We start from the raw sequence: 13,453 nt of genomic DNA on the forward strand, positions 1-13,453 counted from the left end.
GTACTTCTGTACTTTTTTTGTACTTTTTACGTTTGTAAGTGTGACATGACAGCTTCACTGGAAAAAGTGTGTCTATAAAGTGCCCTCAGATTGGTGCAAGACTGTGTAGAAAAGACTGTATTATTAGCGTAGAGGTTATTAATGATTTACTGCCAAAATCTCCAGCAGGATTATGTGTGTTCTGGTTGCAGCAATTCTCAACATCTTCATCAATAACTTGGATAATGAAACAAACCCTGTGCTTACTAAATGTGAAGACAATACCAGCCTAGGCAGCTTCAGGCTTGTTGCAAAAATAAGAAAACAAAACAAAACAAAACAAAAACAAGAACTTGATAATTTAGATAATTGGCCTAAAAGTAGAATGGAATTAAATAAAGACAAATATGAGGCACTGAATTTGCGCAGCAATAACCAGCTGTACAGCTTCAGGGCAGTTGGGTGGCAGCTCTGCAGGAGGATCTGGAGTCTTAGCATCGCTAGTGGGAGGCTGTCAACTCCTGAGTGAAATGCAAGATGAACGAAAAGAAACAGGCCGCAGGATCAGCAAAGACATCCTGCTGAAATCCTATGCCCATTTTCAACATTATGCTTCATGGAGAATGAGACTGGAGAACAGCCAGAGTAAGGCAATGAGGATGACTGTACTAGCGAAGAGTTAATGAGCTGGTTCTATTTCATCTAAAGAGAAAAGAAGATAAAGGTGCTATATAATAATTGCCTTCAAATTCATTAGGAGAGCATCGCAAAGATGGGGGGAATAATTTTTCTCCATGTCCAAGGGAATGAGACATGAAATAACAAGTTCGACCTGGAGCAACCAATTTTAGACATCAAGAAAAAGTTCCTGACAGTACAGGCTGTCCGGTGTGAAAACAGATCCTGTGCTCTGCCCAGACAACCTCTGCCACGGGAAATTGCTGAGAACAGATTAGACTAGTGTCTGAGAGAGTGAGCGCTGTTTTGACTCAGCCCTAAAGCAACCACACTGCCCAAATCTTACTGCTCTTTGAGGAGGGCAGATGACAAGTTGGAACAGCAACCTGGGCTTTGTAGGGTTTGGAGCTTCAATTCTAGTCCTGTTTTTTTTTTTTTTTTTTTTTTTTTTTTTTTTCCCGGGGCATGTTTTCTCTTCTACTTCTTGTTACCTCAGTGCAATTCATATACAGCGAGTCTAGGATAGTTTCATTAGAAGGACAATGTAAACAAAAGTGGTGAGAAAAATATATTGAAGTTTGTGAAGCACTTTAAGAACCTCAGATGAAAGGCAGTATATAAGCACAAACATTATTATGGGAAATCAATGAATAAAGTAATAAATCAAATTGAATAAAAAATGAAACAACCCTTCCTCCCCACAAAGTGCTGAATGCTGCACACAAACCCCATAAACTATATGTTAAACTTAAATAATAACAGCCCGTTTTCAGGATTTTTTAAAACTAATTAGGGCTTTTTCATTTACCAAAGTTCAAACAATTAATCACAGGCCTATGTAATCAAAAGTAAAGTTTGTTTCTTATTACCTATTCATATTGCAATCCTAGCATTTGAGATGATTACATGCTATATATAAACACATACCTAGTATGTAATCATTTAAAGTGCTGGGAGCAGTGTATAGGTAGCTCGAAATGAACACCGTATGTGTGGCACAAAACATTAATAGCATCCCAGAGCACGATGCATTATGAGAGAGAGTCTAATCTGTCCCTGAAATGAATTTGACTTATTCATTAGTGAGATGAAGAAAACTGATTACGGTGAACTATTTTCTTTTACATCAAATAAGGGATAATCTTACCCTCTAGATTTTTTTTTCTTTAAAGAAAAAATATGTTTTGATGAAGACAGTGTTTTTAGAGCTGTAACCGATCAATCCTGGATCCTGTGGCATATTTTTTTTTTATTGATTTTACTTAATCATTTAATTTTAAGATGGTCTGCTCTGCTTTATAGCAAATAAATATGATTTTCCTATTTCTTAAATGATAATAGCTTCTTTGGCATTAGTCCAACGCTCTTTGGTTAGTTAAAGAAAAAATAAAGATGCAGAAGCATTAATTGAAGAATTGTTTGAACTGGAAAATGAGTGAATAGTACAAGCAATAGGGGATGGAGGAAAAAGTTCAGGATCATGGCCTAAAATGAGCAAATGCATTAATCACAAAGAACAACATTTGTTTGTTCATTAATGTTTACAGGATACATAAAAGTGCATAGGAACAAATAAAAAACCTGTGAACAGCCTGTTTGTTTCCTTTCATAACCAGGTTATTCAAATTTGCACTTAGTCTAACATTAATCCCCAGCTGCAGTTGGAAAGAGTTCCACAGGCAGCAGCACCTTGATGAGGACATTGGGAGGAGGTCACAGAGGTAGTTTATGAAATGCATTAATTAGACATAATAATGTATTCTACATTTACAAGTCCTTTCATCTAAGGCTCTTAGAGCAATTTATAAACATTGCTGCACTGCTGCAAAAAGAATAAATAGTTACTGCATAAAACTCTCAGGAGTATTTAAGTATTACTGATCTGCTGTAGTAAATGGGTATCAAAATGACCACGTCACCATAGCAAATACAGCTTCAACACCTGAATTCAGATGCGTTTAATAGCATCTAAATGTTTTTAATTCATCCCAATTTCCTTTATTTATTAAAGACTACACAGACACAGAACCAGACCTCTCATCCAGTTAGGAGCTGTTGGCACCAACAAAGCTTGAATCCATGAAATGCTGAGTTTCTTCAGTTCATAAAATAAACAGCTGGAAATGGATCTGCCTTGTATTTGCAGCATTTTAAAAGGTTTCTCTGATCAGAACCAGGCCCGTAAATGCAAGGTTGCTGAATTAATGTTGCGTAAGTAGTCAAGTAATTGTGGCCAGCTATCAAGTTCGTAACCATGCCTGTACTTAAACCACAGAAACTATCTGCTTGCAGTCACAGATTACTAAAATTCAGTGAAGTGCTTGCAGAAAAACAACAAACCAATTAGCTTTTAAGGATAATTTGTTTTTAGATGGGTGAAGAGAAGCAGCCAGAGGAGGGAAAGAACTGCACACCAAGCACCGGGCTCAGCCAGAGTGATAAAAATTGAAACCACATTGGGACATGAGAATTCTAACTTCTAGGAAGTGATTCAAAACTGTACAAAAGTCTCACTTCATAATTGCTACAAATGAAACATGGTATTGTATTTAACAGGATATTAGCTAGGTAAAAAAATGAAGAATTTTAGGAAAATCCTGCTGCCACACCTTCAAGCTGTAGGACTGAACTGTGACTCCAAGCTGGCAAAAAGCACTAAGCCAACCTAAGTTATTCCTTCACAAAAATGTGCAAATGCACAAAATAAACATACCATTGACGGTTTGTGTCAATACCTGCTTACGCTAATTACTCTTGATTGGGACCCAGAAATGCACACCTCCATCTAAAAAAGTACATGTGTGAAGGTAGGTCAAACACTTTCTGATCGCAGTGGTGTTGTTTGGGCTACAAGTGCCAGACATTTCCCTGGTGTGAAGGAATGGCCTATGAAGAAATGCCACATGGAGAGGGTGAGATAGGAGATGGCCACCAGCTTGGTATGACACAGGATCTTCTAATTTTATGTAATTCTGCTGTTAAAGACACATCAGTAATTCTGGCTCTGCAGAACATGCTCTGAAATACTTCTGCACGGGGGGCTTTGTGTGTGGGCGTGTGTTTGCAGACAAGTATGTGTTAACAGCTCAAAATGATGTTTGTCTTCAATTTCTCTTTTTTTTTTTTTGTTTGTTTGTTTTTGCTTTACCTGGTGTTCAGACAGAAGATTGAAATCTGCCAAACATGATATAAACCATGTTTTTACTGCTGAAAAATCAAGGTCACCCAATGTGAAGTATATAGATGATAACATGATCACAACGCCTTAGGAAAAGAAAGAAAGAACATTTTGAAGAAAGGGAGGAAAGCATCATACACTCCAATAACTGCATGTTAGATGCAAAACACTGTACAAAACTTTATTATGAAATAATAAATCAGCACCCTGAGGCTTCATTAACTTCAGTAGAACCAGGGTGATTTATGCCAGCTGAGTACACGGCTGTGTATATATGTCTACATAAGTCAAAATTAGCTATATTTGGAAAAATGGAAGCTTCTGGGAATATATCCCAGCAGAGATAATATGTGACCAAAACAAGATTTATAATTCAAGAAATAAAATGCGATAAACAAGAATGAAAAGGGAAGAAGCCAAAAACAAAACTTGTGCTACGTAGGCCTTTTCCATTATCAAAAAAAGAAGAAACTGCATTGTCTTTGGAGGAGAGAAGACCAGACAAAGCATTTTACCTTCTTTGTTTTCTTGTTTCTTAGATGGTATTTGGCATGGGCCTGCCTGCTTCCCTACAGGACTCAGAGCAACACAACTGTCCTGAGGTGGTCATTTGCCCTCTTGCTCGGAAAGAAACAGGTACAGTTAAAGCATTGTGATACTTCAAATGGGTGTTTCTTGAGATAACAGAGAACCATGGGATAGATCATCACTTTTTTGGTTAATATTTCTTCAAAGTGTCACAATGGCTCAATGAGCGAATGCAACAAGCTGTGGGAGCACAGCTGGCTTTTCAGGTGCTGGAAATAGGCAGAGGGCGTCCACACTGTGTGAGGGTGCTTCCCCCAACGTCTGGGTTCCTTAAAGTGAAATAAAGTTAAGATTTGTTGGCAGTATTTGGTGTTTGGCACTGAAGTAGAGTACAGCTTCTCAGAACTGATGGTTTTATGGTCTCAAACAGTTCACTGGGATGCAATTTGGCTGGTTCAACAGAACTTGGCTCAGGAGTTTACTGTGTTACATCATGTTTGTACCCAGTTCTTGCTTTTTGGCATTTAGCTGTAGTTTCTGCCCTCTATCCGGTAAAGGATGAGAGGAAATTGTGAAGATTTAAGTGGTAATGAATCAGCATCACTGTCTGAAAGCTTGGAAGTTGCTGACCACTGCCTCAAACAGCATAGTCTCTGCAAGAGGGTGACTGGTTGATAGATACCTCCACATTTAGGCAGAAGACCAGACTCAGGTTCTCATTTGTCTTGTGTGTTTGACTGGAGTTGACCAACTCACTGCTCAGGAAGAGATGTGACGCAAGAGCTTTTGGACCTCTGCAGTTTCTGATTTGTCTGATTATGAGTCGGAATACTTCATCCTAATTCTGACGTAGGTTTTGGTGCAATAATCTGTGAGTGAGTGTAACGTCACTCCATCTAGCTGTTCTTACTGTCAGATGAAAGGATTAGAATGAATTGGTTTGGCTTAGACCTCTTTGGACTTGATTTATGCAGAGAACACAACCAAAATTGATTGAGTACGACAGTGGTAATCTCTTCTTCTGATGTTAGAAGCAAATCTGAATCTCATAATTATCTTTTAATTCATATCAATGAAAAATGGGGGAATCCACTGATTTCTTATACTAAGATGCTGTATTTCTTTGACTCATGTAATGGTCAAGCTTAAAAAACAGGAGACTGTGCTTAGCATCTCTAAGTCAACCACCCTGCAATCACTCTGAGAAAGGACAGTCTTATAGTTCAGTCACAAAAGTTTTATGAAGAATCAAACTTTCCTGCCAAAATGTTTTGCCTAGTGCTTGCTTTAATTCCCAATGGAGTAAAACAAGGTGTCCCTATTTGCTAATATTTGGATCTGACTTACAGTGAATCATAGTACTTCAAGTACTGCAGCACAGGCTTTTTTTTTTTTTTGGATTATTTTGTAGTTTCCTGTCCCTTTGTAATGCTGACACAGCTTGCCTGAGTTCGTCTCAGATACACACGTTCTCTGCCAATACTCCACATCTCCAGCATTTGGATGAGGTGCTATTGCTACCTTCCTGTTAGACCACATCCTAATGTGGTTTTCCCAGTAAGAGGAAGAGAGTTGTGGAGAGCAGAATAGTTATGGTTTCTCCTATGGTAAGTCAGAACTGAAAAGTAAAATGTCATCCATGGGCTTGAGTGAACAAATAGCAACTCATTCTTCAGGATCCTTCCCTGCAAATGCAACGGGAGAGCTGTCATTAGTGTAGCCCTGATTAGTGCCCATCTGAAATGTGATCGTATACCATATTATTCTTTCGAGATCCACTCCAAGGAAATGAAAAACCCTCTATTTTTCCAGTTTAGGGAATTTGCCAGTAGATGGTGCTAGCAATTGCTCCATTCACAATGGCAGCATATGGCACTGACATCAGAAAAAAAGCGATGTTTTATGACAGCAGCAAGAATTACTTCTCTTTGTGAATCTATATTCTGTCAAAGAGTTTATGTTTGGCCTTGCTGAAGTGCTGTCATTTTCATTTAAGCTAAAGGTCCTCTGCAGCAGTCAGCTCCACAAAGGGTCTCACCTCGTCAACAGCAATTTTGTACAAGTGTGAGATTAGCAGAGAAGCTGCTGAAACAAAAGATACTTGTTAAATACAGCGAGGGTCAACTACAGGAAGGTGATGCTCGATGCTTCAAAAACAAGGCCTCAAGGTGCACAGAATAGGTGCAAACTCTTATTAAGAGTGACTGCAGTCCATGCTAACTCGTATGCTTTGCAAACTGGAGGTTTAGCAGTGGTGCTCCACAGCTCCTGCACTGGACTTGAACAGGAGTGGAGCACAGCTGAGGGAGATGAGTTTAAATCAAAGTTACGTGGCAGGAGTCTGCTGATCATCAAGCTTCATATTAATAGATGGTACCTTTGCAAATCTGGGAGGTGAGTTAGGAAGCCTAAAAGTCTCCCATAAGTCAGTAAACTCAAAACTGGCTGAGACAGACCTTTCTGTGATGTACTAGGAAAGTACTCAGCCAGATCCTGTTACATTCTCCTCAATTTTGAAGTCTTAAACAGAGGAAATGAAGCCCACAGCCATACTTTCACCAAAAAGCATGGAACCATGTTACTTTGCTTATTGTTGGTGTACATGGAACAAGCTGGTTTGATGTACTGCCTGGAGGACACCAGATTGGGGAAAAAAAAAAAAAAAAAAAAAGTTAATGGTGTTTTACTGGTGGAATTTCACGACAGAGTTGAGACCTAGGTGGGAAGCAAGTTTTCTTAGACCTCAGTTTAAGCTTCCTGTTCTTCCTGTAAGACAGCCAGAGTTGTCTTCTCCAACTAATCAGAAAATTTTCAAAAACTGCCTCATGAAAACCTGAAAATGCAGTATCTCCCGTTAGCTGGCTTGGTTTTTCAGACAGCACAGCATTCATCATTTCTCTGTTGTTCCTGGGATCGCTAGTTGCTCAACACTAAATCAAGTTTCTTATTTAAGTTTCTGAAGGTTAGGGTCCTAGTTTAAGACACGCTGCTTTGAAGATTGCGGTCAGCAGCTGTACAGACTTCAAGAAAAAGTTACCCTGATGAAGCAGGTCTCCTCCTAAGTTTTAACCCTGAGAAGTTTTTAATTTCTTTTGTCCCTCCCAGGGAAGGAATTCTCTAAAGATACAAAGAACTTTAAAGTTGTCAGATCAGATGCATGAAATGTATAATTAATGACATAGAACAAAGAGAGAAATCCTACCCTGAAAATCCTGTATATATATATTTTTTTATATATACTCCTGCTTTCACCCTTCCAATTTCTGTAGAACTGTGTAATGCGGTTTAGATGAAATCAGTTACTTCAGGGTAAGAAAACAGTGCCAGTGTTTCAGTTTTCATCTGCACTGAAACATTTCTAAACCTGAGAAAGAATCACTGGCTCGTGGCTTTCCTTTGGCCTCGATGTCACCTCTCCAGCTTTCAAAAAAATACTTGCTTGCCACATGTTGAGCTGATGGTCGCTTTGACGAACTGTATCCCAAAGGTCACTTTATCTTGCATTCCCAAATCGCACTGTGATTAAGGCAAAGCAAAAGTGAGGGGTTCCTATCTATGGCACATCTGACAGGTACGATAGAAAATGCAGACATTATGTTTTCTTGAAGAATTGCTGAGAAAGCAGATGATGGTTCTGGGGCCTACATGAAAGCCATAACATGAGCTTGTCTTAACTCCTTTCATCTTTAATGAGCAAGTATTCATGTTAAGATGCAGGATGTAGAGTTTGCATAGTTGTTAATTATATGAATTTAGATTTTTTTTTTAAATCAAACCATAGTTGTTTTAGAAATCCTTGTTTGCCAAGTTACTTTGGAAGGCAAAGTGGGGCTTTTTGATTCTTTTGGAGGTCTTGAAAAAGATCCCATTTAAGGGACAGCCTGCACATAATCACATCTGGTAATTATGGGTGCAGGTATTACTGGATCTTTATTCTTCTTTGGCTTCTTGCTTTTATAAGCAAATTTAAATAAAATATGGTAAAGGAGAAATAATTTACACACAGAAAAATATCACAAAGAAACTTGAAATATAATAGCCATCAGAAATAATCACCTTAAAACTACCATTCTGAGAGTCAAGGTACCATACTCCGTAAGGGGAATCTTAAAGTTGAAATGCTTGCAATCTGCTGAGTAATTACATTTATACAACCCCAATGTGCCTTGCAGACAGCCTAAGTGTTAAGGTTAAGGCCCAATAAATCATAGAATCATACACAATCCATGGGGCAAAAAATCCAGTAGAAAGTATTTAATGTGGTTTTAATAATTATTCTGAGGTTTTAATAATTCTTCTTTGGGCCTGTACAGAATCACAGATCGGTTGAAGTCGGAAGGGACTTCTGGAGGTTATCTTCTCCAGTCCTCTGCTCAAATGGCCACTCCAGATGGCTTTGGAGTATCTTCAAGGATGGAGACTCCACGATGGTTACACTGCGGTGAAACTTTACGAACCAGGTATCAATCACATACAGAAGAAGTACTACCTTTTCCTGACATGGCAGCTGCTGAGAGGTCTAGTTAGTAGGGTGCAAGGGCATGGCCTGACCACAGCTCCCTAGACAGCTGTGTCTTTGGGTATTCAGCTTCTGTTTGAAATTAGTTTTCAAATGCATCAGATGGTAATTGTTTAGAGGAATAAAATAAAGAAACCATAAGGATGCTTTTGATCTCCGTCAGGCAATAGAATGATTTGGCTTTCATCTCTGAGGGAAAATTGGAAAGTTTAAAAACTTAATTTTCAAGTGAATAGTTTGCATTTTTCTTTTGGCATGGAAACTATGATATACACTAAATGTATGTCAAATGAAGTGTTCTGCATGTCTGAATATTATTGCTCATGTCAGAAAAGAGGACTCCTTTTCAGAGAAGGACTCCAGGGAGTGAGTTGTCATTGGAAAATCCTCTGTATTTCAGTGGAATTGGGTATGACATGGAAAACCAAAGATGACAGAGGCAATGTTGCGGTAGGGGATTAAGTGTCTGTCGTGATGGCCCTCTGGCCCATAGGACACACAAACTTGGGAGAAGAACCACCATCCATTCTGTGAAGTGTGACTAATAAAACTTGCCGACCTTGGGAATGATCAGGAGTGGTTTACACAGAGATACAGTTGGCATTGCTTCCTTCTTCACAGGGCCTAACTGCAGGGAAGAAGCTGACTTATGGTTAGGTAAAAGTAGAAAACTTGTTAGAGAGTGTTTGATGTTTTTAGTATTTGCTAAATGTGTTGTTTAGTGTTTCTGTTGGGTAGCAGATGTACAACGGAGAACACATGAGCCAAAGGGAATGCTTTCTGATGTTTGATGCAGGGAGAACAAGTCTATTCTACTCTAAAAGTCTCAGTTCATGCAATGTCCTTTTGAAATCCGAGCAGGTTTCACTAACCTGCTGTGTTTAATCTCAATATGTACTCTGTCATTAAAGAGCTGATTTGTTCTTTCATCTGTATTGAAAATTACAGTGTTCTCATGGAAACTGCCATCGCCTCTGGAGAGGACTACAGCAAGTCTTCTAAACCTTTCTAAGTGGACATTAATGATTTTATATGTCTTTAATGTAAAATAAATAGCAAAAAGCCACAGTTCAGCACAGGAAATGAACTGAAGCTCACAGTGATTTAGTTTCCAAAAGTTTGCTCATGGAATTTAACTTTGTTATGGTGTCTATTTTAGAAGTTAATTTTTGAGAGAGAAATATAGAACACAGACTAATAGCTATTTTGGTCAGGAATGCTTGAAAAAAAGCCATCTGCTTTCATAGACACATGAGGAGCGGCTGAGGTCCCTGGGTTTGCTCAGCCCCAAGCAGAGCAGGCTGAGGGGAGGCCTCATGGTGGCCTGCAGCTCCCTCACGAGGGGAGTGGAGGGGCAGGTGCTGAGCTCTGCTGTCTGGGGACAGCGACGGGACCCGAGGGGATGGCATGGAGCTGGGACAGGGGAGGGTCAGGCTGGGGGTTAGGGACAGGTTCTGCAACCAGAGGGTGCTCGGGCCCTGAGCAAGCTCCTCAGGGCCTTTGGTCATGGCCTGGTGCCTGCCGGCATTCAAGAAGCCTTTGGGCAATGCTCTCAGACACAAGGTCTGATTTTTGGGTGGTCCTGTGCAGACCCAGGACTTGGACCCGATGATCCTCGTGGGTCCCTTCCAGCTTGAGGGTTCTGTGAGCCTGTGATTCACAGACTTTCATTAGAGATGGTAAACAGAGAGACTGGATTTGTGTGCCTGAGATGACATGTTCTACCTGTATTTTCTGAGGCAAAGTGGCAATACAGTTTTCCTTCTGGCAGAATTTGTATTATTAATTTATGGAAACTCCAGGCAGAGAGGAATCCAGAATAGTGTTTTTAAATGCTTATAATCCAGGCATCTAAAAATAAAACGTTACAGTTCTTTCTATAGCCTGTTGTCTCGTGACTTCTTTTGAGTTCTTTCTTGAGTGAGCTTCTTTCTTTTTCTGTTTGGTAAGGCTACTACAGTATAACCCCATATGTATAAAAAAAGAAAAACAAAGTTTAGAAACATCTGCTTAGATTTATTTTTTTTTAATTATTTTTTATTTAATTAACAACTAAATGCTTTTCTGGTTGTGGGGAATGTAGCAACTTGAATTGGCTTCATTTATTCTCTTAAAATTGAAAAATTTAAAGACTTGAATTTCATCACTATCTTCATCCTCAGACCATTTTGAGATGATGCAGTTTCAACTTGTATAGTGTCTCATAATATTTTACATGTTTTTAATATGAGGTTCCAGTTTATTAACTGTGCAGTGCCACAGTATGCTATTAGGCAGCCAGGTTATAAGGACAGAACTCAGCACACATTTCAATTTCCTTACCCTTACAAATAGGACTTCAGGTACCACGGAGATGGAGTCTTCCTCATTCTTTCAGACTCTAAGTCTTCATCTTTATTCCAGACACCGCTAGAGTAGATGAGCAAAGTTATGGTAAAGTCTTTTTATAAGGGGCTTATCTTCCCTCCTTTATGTCTGCGGTTTGTATCATCCATCAATTTGTGGTCATAAGGTTGAAAACAACATTTTTCCACTGAAACAAAATAAAATTCTTGACTTGATTCAGAGCAGGGCTCCAGGGTACCTCTTTGGGTTATAAGTTATAGGCATCCCCTGCCCAGCAGGACTTTCTTTTGCCTTTTCTACATTTCCAGAGAGGTGCAATGTAGCAAAGAGGTGTTCAAAATGAGGGTTTGGGGGCTTTGCCACCTCGGGTGACACCGGGCCACCTGGGGTCATAACCAGCAAGAGCAGCAACTGGTTCACTCGCATGGCAGCAGAGCCCAGTGAGCACCTGCTCTGCTTGCTCTGGTGAATGCATTTAAATATGGATTAGTTAATTGGTTACAACACATGAGGTTCTGAGGTGTTCCTCCTAGTTCCTTCATCTTCCTTGTCCCAGAATGTCTTTTAGGTGGGACACCTGGGGACTGAATCAAATAGTTTCATGTTTTCTTGCAGAAGAAGAGACTAAAGATCTATAGTCAGCTATGAAATGATGAACGAGGTGGCAGCGGTCCCTCCTCCTGCTATTTGGTGAAATCTAATCTTGCATTTCAATCTTCGATGCAGTCTGTTTTGTTCCAGATCAAATGAAACATTTTGTGTGGAAATGACCTTTTTGTTTAAGCAAGGAAAATGGAACAAATGTATTTGTTTCAGATTGAACTGATTTAATTTTTGGTTCAGTTTTTGATCTAACATCATGGTACTGAGGACAAAATATTAAGCAGTGAAGTAAAGAAGGATACACTGGAGTTACAGCTCATAGCTGAGAAACCTCAGTTGGTCTGAAATACTACCACAACAAATGAAGTGTTAGTGTCTGGAAACCTTTCTAGTCACTTTCTGAGCCATTAATTTGGCGTGCTGTGGAGATCACATATGAGTTTCCGAATTTGTGAGGTTCTGACTTGGTTCCTTGTCCCATATTTTCTGGTGCATAATGAAATTAGAGATCTAACAAGAAAGCATGAGAATGAATTTTTGAGTATTGGAAAATACAGCTCCAGTAGCTAGCCCTTTGGGAACTATTTCTTTATGTATAGCTAAGGTCTGCCTCCTGCATGTGTTATCTGATGATTGCCTGTGTGGAAAATACATAATTTTATATGTAATGAAGCAGTGTACCATTTGTACAAGCAGACATGCTGGAAATTAAACCATGAATGAGGGTATTTCAATCCACTATTCTCAATGCTGTTCTGGGAACGTATGGTTTCCTAAATCACAGCTGGACATCTCTGATAGGTACATCTTTAGGTGTTTTGTACAGAAGAACTTAGTTGGTGGTGCAAAATAACCAGAATGTATCATGACAAATGTAGCTTCATTTATTTATTTTTTTTTAAATGCAACATAATGTTGCATTATTTTTAATTTATTTTCAGTTTTTAGTATCAATAATAATGAAGAAAATGCTTTTTCTTTAATGCACTTTTTTTTTTTTTTTAGCTTCCTCCTTCAGACAAACTGCCAAGCCAGCGTCATGGCACCATCCTTTCTTGTGAGCACACTAGTTAGCTGCGTACAATACCTTCAGCAGGTTTGGGAAGATGGGAAGTAAATGATATGGTTGCCTGCAGAAGTATGGGGTTGCTTTTTTTTTTGGTTGTTTTGTTTTTTTCATTTAGGACAAGTGAGTTTCAAAAAATGTTTTATTTCTATTCTTTTGCCCAGTATTGATTGAAAAAAGAAAGCCTTTTGGTACAATAAATATAAATGGCTGAAATAAAAGGTATCCCAATATGCTGCCAAATAACTAAAATGCATTATCAAGTGATGCACATTGAGAAGTTGTTTTTTTTTTTTTTTTTTTTTTTTTAATCTCCCTTTCTCCCTTGCATACCTCATCACAACTAACTACTTCTGAAGTATGCCAGATTGATAGCCCTGGAGACAAAATGTAACGCTGCAAGGGCCAGAACAGTGTTAGGTACCTGCCTTTTAGGATGCTTCAGCTAGAAGAGGAGTGATCACTTTGGAAGTATGTCATCTCACATCATTAATTCTACCTACTCGGTCCTTTCTGAGTTGTCCAACAAAGACACCTTTGTATCAGTTACTACATC

General features: G+C 39.0%; 1 protein-coding gene across 3 annotated transcripts in view; it reads left to right on the forward strand.

The window, feature by feature from the left end:
* Nucleotides 1-13,453, forward strand: part of ZNF804A (zinc finger protein 804A) — a 448,502-nt gene that overhangs the window by 40,635 nt on the left and 394,414 nt on the right. For all 3 annotated transcript variants that reach the window (XM_072040465.1, XM_072040467.1, XM_072040466.1), the window contains 2 exons: nucleotides 4,375-4,471; nucleotides 8,677-8,823. The gene's annotated coding sequence lies outside the window, so the exon portion shown is untranslated. The remainder of the gene's footprint in view (nucleotides 1-4,374; nucleotides 4,472-8,676; nucleotides 8,824-13,453) is intronic.

The sequence above is a fragment of the Anas platyrhynchos genome, chromosome 7, assembly GCF_047663525.1.
Source record: "Anas platyrhynchos isolate ZD024472 breed Pekin duck chromosome 7, IASCAAS_PekinDuck_T2T, whole genome shotgun sequence".
NCBI lineage: Eukaryota > Metazoa > Chordata > Aves > Anseriformes > Anatidae > Anas > Anas platyrhynchos.